At 46.5% G+C, this 9,368-nt stretch overlaps 1 pseudogene; it reads left to right on the plus strand.

Annotated features, from left to right (window-relative positions):
- The first annotated feature begins 676 nt into the window (after positions 1-676).
- On the plus strand, positions 677-787 carry LOC123163400 (uncharacterized; annotated as a pseudogene).
- The last annotated feature ends 8,581 nt before the right edge of the window (positions 788-9,368 follow it).

Genomic DNA, 9,368 nt, shown 5'->3' on the forward strand with positions numbered 1-9,368 from the left:
TTCCAACCTATTTTACATGGTAGTCAGAGCCTCTTCCTCATAGATCAAAGATCGCATCTAGCTACCTCCCTAAAAGCGCATCAAGCCTTCTCCCTCGATCGAGATCATGTCCACCACCGCCGCTGCATCGCTGTCCGGCACCTCGGGCGCGATCACCACCACCTCATCCTACGCCTTCGCACCATCCTCATCCAGCACCACTGCGGGGTTTCTCGGATCAGCACCATAGGAGAAGCTCACGAGGGGAAACTTCCTCTTATGGAAGGCCATTGTGCTGCCTCAGATCAAAGGTGCACAGATGGAACACCACCTCGACGGGACGAGCCCGCCACCGCCGGCCACCCTCACCGTTACCAAGGACGGCAAGGAGGAACAGATCTTCAACTATGCCCGATCCCTCTGGTACGCACAACAGCAGCAGCTACAAGGGTATCTGATGGGATCTCTCTCCCGCGATATCCTCGCACAGGTCGCGACGTTGCAGACGCCGGCAGAAGTCTGGAGCGCCATCCACGCCATGTTTGTCGCCCAGAGCCAAGCCCAAGCCATCAACACCCGCATCGAGCTCACTAACCTAAAAAAGGTAACATGACAATGGCTGAATATCTTGGCAGGATAAAAAGTCTCACTGATGAAGTTGCGTGCACTGCCGCGGCTCTCTCCGACCCGGAAATCGTCTCCAAGATCCTCGCTGGTTTGGACATGGAGTACAATCTGGTTGTTTCCGCACTTGCTGCTCGTGTGGAACCCATCACCGTCCAGGAGCTGTACAGCCAGCTACTGAGCTTCGACGCGCGCCTCACCCTTCTTCATGGAGGCGATCTACGGCAGTCCTCGGCCAACTCTGCTGCTCGTGGTCGCGGCCGTGGGCGCGGTCACCAAGGGCAGAACCGTGGCGGCGGCTGCGGACGCGGCGCTCCTCAGGGCGACGGCGCTCGCTCTGGTGGGGGTTACGGCTACAACAACGGGGGCGGCTACAACAATTCCAACAGCAGCGGTGGCGGCGGCAGCTTCAACTCCAACAACAGCCACCGTCCTGCCGCCTCACGTCCTCGTCCCCGATGCCAGCTTTGCAAGAAATCCGGCCATGAGGTCATGGATTGTTGGCACCGCTGCGATGAGAATTTTGTCCCTGACTCACGCCATGTTGCTGCTGCCATGCGCGAACAAGCCGGAGAAGGCGTCTGGTACGTTGACTCTGGTGCCACCGATCATGTCACCAATGAACTAGAGCAACTTGCTCTTCGCGAGAGGTACCATGGCGCTGATCAGATCCATACTTCAAGTGGAGGAGGTATGGACATTTGCCACATTGGTCAAGCTTCAATTAATTCCCCTAATCTTAAACGTGATCTCATTCTTAAGGATGTCCTTCATGTCCCACAAGCTGATAAAAATCTTGCATCCATGTCTCGTCTAGCCACCGATAATAATGTTTTCTTTGAAACTCACCCTCGTTATTTTTTCATCAAGGATCGGGCAACGAGGGAACTTCTCCATCACGGTAGATGCATTGGGGGTCTCTACCCCATCACATCAGGAGCACTTAGTCGTCAGCATCGTCAAGTCTACTCCGTCATCAAACCCTCTTTAGAAAAGTGGCATCAAAGATTAGGACATCCATCTTCAGTTATAGTGAAACAAGTAGTTAATAAAGGCAAACCTCCTTTGTCACAAAGTTCCATTAGTGAGTCTATTTGTGAAGCTTGTCAATATGCCAAGAGTCACCAGCTTCCGTATCCCAAGTCTTATAGTGTTTCTCATGCTCCTTTAGAGCTTATTTTTAGTGATGTATGGGTCCATGCCCGAGATTCTTTTGGCAGAAAAAAATATTATGTCAGTTTCATTGATGACTACAACAAGTTTACTTGGATTTATTTACTCAAGTATAAATCTGAAGTTTTTTCTATCTTTCAAGAATTCCAGAAACTCGTTGAAAGACAATTTGATAGAAAAATTCTGTCAGTCCAAAGTGACTGGGGAGGGGAGTATGAAAAACTCAACTCTTTCTTCTGGAGCATTGGCATTGCTCATCATGTGTCATGTCCTCACGCACATCAACAGAATGGCTCTGCTGAGCGCAAACATCGCCACATAGTCGAAGTTGGCCTCTCCCTTCTAGCTCATGCTTCCATGCCTCTAAAATATTGGGATGAAGCGTTTATTGCTGCCACCTATCTTATTAATAGGCTTCCTAGCAAAGTCATTGGCAACTCTACTCCATTAGAGCGCTTGTACCACCAAAAACCTGATTACAACTCTCTTAGAATTTTTGGGTGTGCTTGCTACCCCAATTTGCGTCCATACAACCACCATAAGCTTGAGTTTCGATCCACTCAGTGTGTTTTCCTAGGTTATAGCAATCTCCATAAAGGGTACAAGTGCCTTGAAGTCTCTACTGGACGCATTTATATTTCTCGTGATGTTGTTTTTGATGAAACAATTTTTCCTTTTGCCAAGCTTCACCCCAATGCGGGAGCTTTACTTCGTGCTGAATTTGCACTCTTATCTGATTTTGATGCACCTTCTGATCATGGGGGAGAGTTAACTGAACTTGATCATGTGCAAAAATCCACAACATATTCTGGTTCTGTTGCAATTTCTACTAATCCAAACTGTGATTTCATGTGTCAGGAAACAAACAAGGGCGGCGCGGAGCACAATGCAGATTTGGCTGACGACACGCGATCCCAGGTGGATCTACACGCTCAGCCTGCCGCTGTCAGCACGCGATCCCAGGGCGATCCGCTCGTGGGCCTGGACTCACGTGGGCAGGCGACCGACCAAGCAGCCAGGATGGAGCCCACTGGCCTTGACGCATCGCCTCACACCACGTCTCCGCGCATCGAGCCACCCGCCAGCCCATGTGCGGGAAGGGGCGAATCCCCTGTCACCCCGTCACCGCGGGCCCCCTCAGTGGCCGACCACGGGCGCGTGCCCGGCCCCACAATGGCCAGTCGCGGCAGGGCGTTATATTCCGCCTGCGCGCCTGGGTCCCCGACCGGCAGGGCGGCAGATTTCGCCTCAGATCAGGAGCCGACAGATTTGCTCCCTGATAGAGAACCGACTGGATCTTCTGTGGCCAATAACACTTCACCAGGATCGCGTGCTCCGTCTTTCACAGCGGCTGTTCCTGTGTCTTCTACAACTTCTCTTTGGCAAACAAGGTCCCGGTCAGGTATTGTCAAAGAAAAACAATACAATGATGGTACTATAAGGTATGACAAAGTTAAACGAGCTTTTCTTACCACTACCGGTGAACCAATTCATTTGCATGATGCCCTTGCTAATAAGGATTGGAAGGAAGCTATGGACAATGAATATGATGCACTGATGAAAAATAAAACTTGGCACTTGGTACCACCAAAACATGGTGACAATGTTATTGATTGTAAGTGGGTATACAAGATAAAAAGAAAGTCTGATGGAAGCATAGATAGGTATAAGGCTCGATTAGTTGCAAAAGGTTTTAAGAAGAGATTTGGAATTGATTATGAAGATACATTTATCCCTGTTGTTAAGTCTACCACTATTCGACTTGTTCTGTCTATTGCTATTTCCAGAGGTTGGAGCTTAAGACAGCTAGATGTTCAGAACGCGTTTCTTCATGGTGTTCTTGAGGAAGAAGTGTTCATGAGGAAACCACCAGTCTATGAGGATGACAGCACACCACAGTATGTTTGTAAGTTGGACAAATCATTATATGGCTTGAAACAAGCACCAAGAGCTTGGTATCACAGATTGAGCATGCAGTTGCAACACCTTGGGTTCATACCATCCAAGGCAGATACCTCATTGTTCTTCTTTAGAAAAGGCAATGTTACTATTTTTGTGCTTGTTTATGTAGATGATATAATTGTTGCTAGTTCAAGTGCAGAAGCTACTACTTGCTTGCTTAAGGATTTGAAATTGGAGTTTGCGCTCAAAGACTTGGGCGATCTTCATTATTTTCTTGGAATAGAAGTGAAGAAAATTAAAGATGGCATACTCCTCTCACAGGAAAAATATACCACTGATATTCTCAAAAAGTGGGTTTGGAAAATTGCAAGCCAGTTAATACACCAATTTCTACCTCAGAAATGCTTACAGCAGAAAGTGGAGAAGCTCTTGCACCAGTTGATGCAAAAAATTATAGGAGTGTTGTAGGAGCCTTGCAATATTTAACTCTTACTCGTCCTGATATTTCCTACTCAGTAAACAAGGTATGTCAATATTTGCATGCACCTAGAACTACTCATTGGACTGCAGTTAAGAGAATTCTAAGGTATCTTAAGTACTCAGAAGGTCTTGGACTTCAAATTACCAAGTCCTCCTCTCTTCTTGTAACTGCTTATTCAGATGCAGACTGGGAAGGATGTGCTGATGATAGAAGATCTACAGGTGGTTTTGCTATTTTTCTGGGAACAAATCTTGTGTCATGGAGCGCAAGAAAACAGGCCACTGTCTCAAGATCAAGTACAGAGGCTGAATATAAAGCCTTGGCTAATGCTACAGCTGAAGTAATGTGGATTCAGACACTTCTTTATGAGCTTGGCATTAAAGCACCTCAGGCTGCGAGATTATGGTGTGATAATATTGGTGCAACTTATCTCTCAGCCAATCATGTTTTTCATGCTAGAACAAAGCACATTGAGGTAGACTTTCATTTTGTCAGAGAAAGAGTGGCTCGGAAGTTGCTTGACATCAAGTTCATCCCTACAGGAGATCAACTTGCAGATGGGTTTACAAAACCACTTTCTTTGAGAGGATTGGAAAAGTTTGCATACAATCTCAACCTTGGCAAAGCTCAGTGAGGTTCAGATTGAGGGGGAGTGTTAGAATAGTTGCATAGAGATAGGACTTGTTGTTTAAACTTGTACTTCATCTCTATCTCTTCTTCTCTCTCTCCCGTAGCTCTCCTCTCTATATCTCCTGTAACGATCGTCATGATCGATCTCCTCAACTTGTACGCCAAGGCTTATGCCATATATATACAGACGCGGTCCGAGACAAAGGGTTCAACGCTTTCCAACCTATTTTACAGTTGTAGCTAAAGCAGGGTAATTGCAACAAAAGGAAAACTCTATTTATTGTGGCAAGTAGTAACAAATGCTTCCCACGTAAATGACGCACGTAGACAAGACTTGACACACAGAACTGCAGCTAATACACACCATTCATTCCTGAAGAAATGAATGAATGGACAACAACATGAGTACCAACCAATCAAACAACAAAGTGGTCAACACATAAGTCTTTCTCTACCACACACAAATCTCAATGAAACAAGCCAACAATGCGTGACCTGTGCCGCGCATACCCCATGTATGCAAAAATAAGTATCATTGGTAAGAAATGAAAAAGAGTATTTGTTGCCCATAACAAGAAGTGTGTGTCCATCAAGAGAGAAGAGAGGTTCAAGCCAAATCAAATCACAACACATATAACAGCACTGTATCGACAGGCACGGCGTGACGCCGCGCGGGATAGGCTAGTGTAGAGCTACTATCGACCTAACATAAATTTTAAGCATTTTGCTTAGCTAAATATGCAACCTGAATTCCTAAATCACCATTACAAACACACTGCAGTCGAAGACACATTTATTCTCTCAGCATTAGAAAGCCGACTACCTAAAATTTATAATCTAAATATCAGCCTACAAATGTTGTTGCTTTATATATAAAGCGGGGGAAACCTTTTTTCGTCATCAACAAAATTGTGATAGACTAATTTGGTTGGCAAGTCGTAGGAGCACATGACACGAATCGAGCTAGGCAAGCATGGAAACAGAACGGAGCTAAAATCAAGCTTGGAACTAGCTAAAAGAGACTCGTTCCCTTACCAAAGGGGTCGATGGAGAGATCCAAGGGTGTGGTGTGGCACGCACCTTGGAACCGAAGCAGAGGATTTGGGCGCACAGAAGACGGAGCTCGGGCCATGTCGCGCGCAGAGCTCGCTTCTTCCATGGACGGACCGGCGCAGCCCCGGACCGCTGGTGGCGGCGGGTGAGACTGAGCCCCCCACCCGCCGCACTCTCCTGGGGAAAACCCTATTTGACAATCTCTGCGTCAAACAGTCGACCGATCGCACAGGGGATCGACCGATCGCACAGAGGACGCGATAAAGTGGGCCGACCCATCTCCCGCTGTAGGAAGTCCCGGTTTTGGGAACTTTCTAGAAGTTTCCCAACCGGTTTTTATCAGTTTCTAGAGGGTTCCTTAAGCGGACTTTTTTTCTTTTATTTTCTGTTTCTCTTTCCTTTTTCAGTTTTTTTTCCTGTGCTTTCAAGAATGTTCTCATAAAAAATTTGTTCACAATTTCGAAAAATGTTCTCGTTTTGAAAATTTGTTCGGGGAGTTTCAAATAATGTTCGGGCTTTCAAAATTTCTTTAGAAATTCAAAAAATTTCCCATAAAAAATTTGTTCACAATTTCGAGTTAATTTCTCTTTGCAACAAATTTTCTTTCTTTGTTTTTTTATTTCCATTTCGGGTCTTCTCATTTTAAAAAAAAATATTTTTCATGTTTCCAAACTATTTTCTGTTTTCAAAAAATGTTCTCAAAATTCAAAAATTGTTATTGTTACACAAAAAAGTTCAAAACTTTCAAAATTCAGAAAATGTACCCGATTTCAATTTGTTGTTCACGTATTCAACCAAAATTCATGCTACCAAATTTGTTCGGGATTTTTCAAAACTGTTCTCCGTGTCAAAATTTGTTCTCAAGATTCAAAAAATGTTTGTGCTGTGAAATTTGTTCTTCGTTTCGAAATTTGTTCTCAAGATTGAAAAAATGTTCATGCTTAAAAAATTGTTCATGCTTTGGAATTTGTTCTTCATTTCAAAATTAGTTCTCAAGATTCAAAAAAATGTTCGTGCTTAAAAAATTGTTGGCGCTTTGGAATTTGTTCTCCGTTTCGAAATTTGTTTTCAACATTCAAAACATGTTCGTGCTTAAAAAATTGTTCGCGCTTTGGAATTTGTTCTCCGTTTTGAAATTTGTTCTCAACATTCAAAAAATGTTCGTGCTTAAAAAATTGTTCGCGCTTTGGAATTTGTTCTTTGTTTCGGAATTTGTTCTCAACATTCAAAAAATGTTCGTGCTTAAAAAATTGTTCGCGCTTTGGAATGTGTTCTCTGTTTCGAAATTTGGTCTCAACATTCAAAAAATGTTCGTGCTTTAATGTTTTTTTTGCAAATTCCGAAACGTTCATGTTCTCAAAAAATCTTTGGGAAATTCAAAATTTGTTCGTTTCCATAATTTTGTTTGCATTTGTGAAAAAAGTGTACGTTCAAAAAGTTACTCAAAATTTGTGTTCTAGACATCTTAAAAAAAATACTCAACATTTGTGTTTTTGAAAAACTGTTCATAATTTGGAAAATGTTCCGATTATAATTTTTTGTTCCTGTTTTTCAGAAAATGTTTGGATTTCCAAAAAATTGTTCATAATTTAAATTTTGTTCTCCCATTAAAATTTGTTCCTTTTTTTAAAAAATTGTGTTTTAAATTTTTTTGACTTTTAAAAAATATTGTTCAAAATTAGAAAATGTTTGCATTTCAAAAATATTTACTGTTTTCAGAAAGAAAATCACGTTCAATATTTAGAAATAAGTTTATCTCATTGTGGCTTATAGTTGACACACACTGGCTGCTATTTTAGACATCTAATCTTAGTAGTTATGGTGGCTTGTGACGTTGTTAACGAGCAAGAGCTTCTTGGTTCGATCCCTTAAACAGAGTTGTGTTTTTTGTTTTGCCACAGACGTTTAGTTCTTGAAGTGTCGCGAATCGTATTTAACACAAAGACTTGTCTGGCGCAGCGGTTTACTCAGCACGCCACTCATTCCGTGGTCGTGTGTTCGAATCCCAGCTTTAAGCCTACTTCTTTTTGGCGTTTTTCACGTCGATCAGGCGCGGTGGCACTGCACCTGCCAATGGGCCGGCCCACGCCCAGCCGCCCTGTGCGAAAGGTCGACCTCTTGCCGCAGTTAGCCGCATATAGGAGGTCCCCTCCCCTGGAGCTATGATCTGCGCAATCTCCTCTCCTCTGGTGGGCTTTTCAGTTGGCCACTTGCATAGCTGAATTGGCTGGAAAAAAATGGAGAGAACGACGTGGGCTGCTGAAAAAGCCCACCGGCTCGTTAACCTCATTCGTTAAGCTTAAGAAAGAAGTATACAAATCACCCTCAAATCCACTCTTTGGGACACACACCCCCCTGAACTCAAAACCGGGACAAATAACACCCTCAAATCATCAAAATCGGGTTAATAACCCCCTCAAGCTCCGAACCGCCGCGCACCAAACAACACCTTCAAGAAGGAATGCGACACCGACGATGCTGCTGCCCGGACTTGTCCTAGGGTCTCCCCCGGCACGCGGAGGGAGGTGGGGGATGGATATCACCGACACGCTCCAGGATGGAATGGTGGCACCCGCAGGTGTCACCGCATCGGAGCCGAAGAACCTGCAAGGATTTCTCCTGCACTCCAACCCCACCGCCCAACGGACCAGAGCCGACCAGCCAGACCGCCACCCATCACCATGCGCCAACGCGGTTGCGCCGCCACCCACGCCGCCTCACTGCGAACACCAACACGAGGCCAAGAGGACCGGAGAGAAGCGCCCCGCGGAGGGACAAGCAGCACGGAAGCCGAACGAGAGGGAGGCCAGAACATCTGGCACCATCGCGGTAGCCGTCCGGACACGGCAGGGCATGCCAGGCCACCCCTGGCCCGGCCAGGCCTGAAATGGGCCCACTAAGCCCCGCCGCCACGCTGCAGCAAGCCGGCGATGGCGCCACCGGTACCCTGCCGCTCATCGCCTCTCGGAAGCCACGAAGCAGACCCACCCCGCCGCCGGCCCGCACAGGCCCAGATGGGGCCCGAAGGGCCCAGATCTGGGCCGAGCGCCGCCGCCAACGGCGACGCTGCCGTCCAAAAGTCTGCCCCCGCTTGCGCCAGGGACCCCCGCCGCCGCGCTGGACCGCCGCCGCCTAGAGACACCGCCCGGGATCGCCCCGTCCCGCGCCGGCGGACCCCGAGAGGGGAAAGTCCAGGGGGCCGCCGCCACCAACGTCGCCCGGGCCAGGCCTGCAGCGGGCACTGGCGACGGCGGCAGGGAGGAAGAGGGAGGGGGAGGCACGCGGGGGAGGAGGATGGGCGTGGCCGGCCGCCAGCGGGGCCGGCACGGTCGCGGTAGAGAGGAGGGGGAGGGTCAAGCCTTTTCCATCACCCCTTCCCTTTGGTGATTTTAAGAAGGATTTGAGTACATTGCATGAGAAGTTGAAAGTTGAAAATCTACAAACTGTGTTGTTATTTGGAAAATCACATGGAAGCTTTGCAAAGACTTTTGGTGATTTGTTTGCGGAAGCAACATCCCTTCGTACT

Source organism: Triticum aestivum, chromosome 7B, assembly GCF_018294505.1.
Source record: "Triticum aestivum cultivar Chinese Spring chromosome 7B, IWGSC CS RefSeq v2.1, whole genome shotgun sequence".
Taxonomy (NCBI): Eukaryota; Viridiplantae; Streptophyta; class Magnoliopsida; order Poales; family Poaceae; genus Triticum; species Triticum aestivum.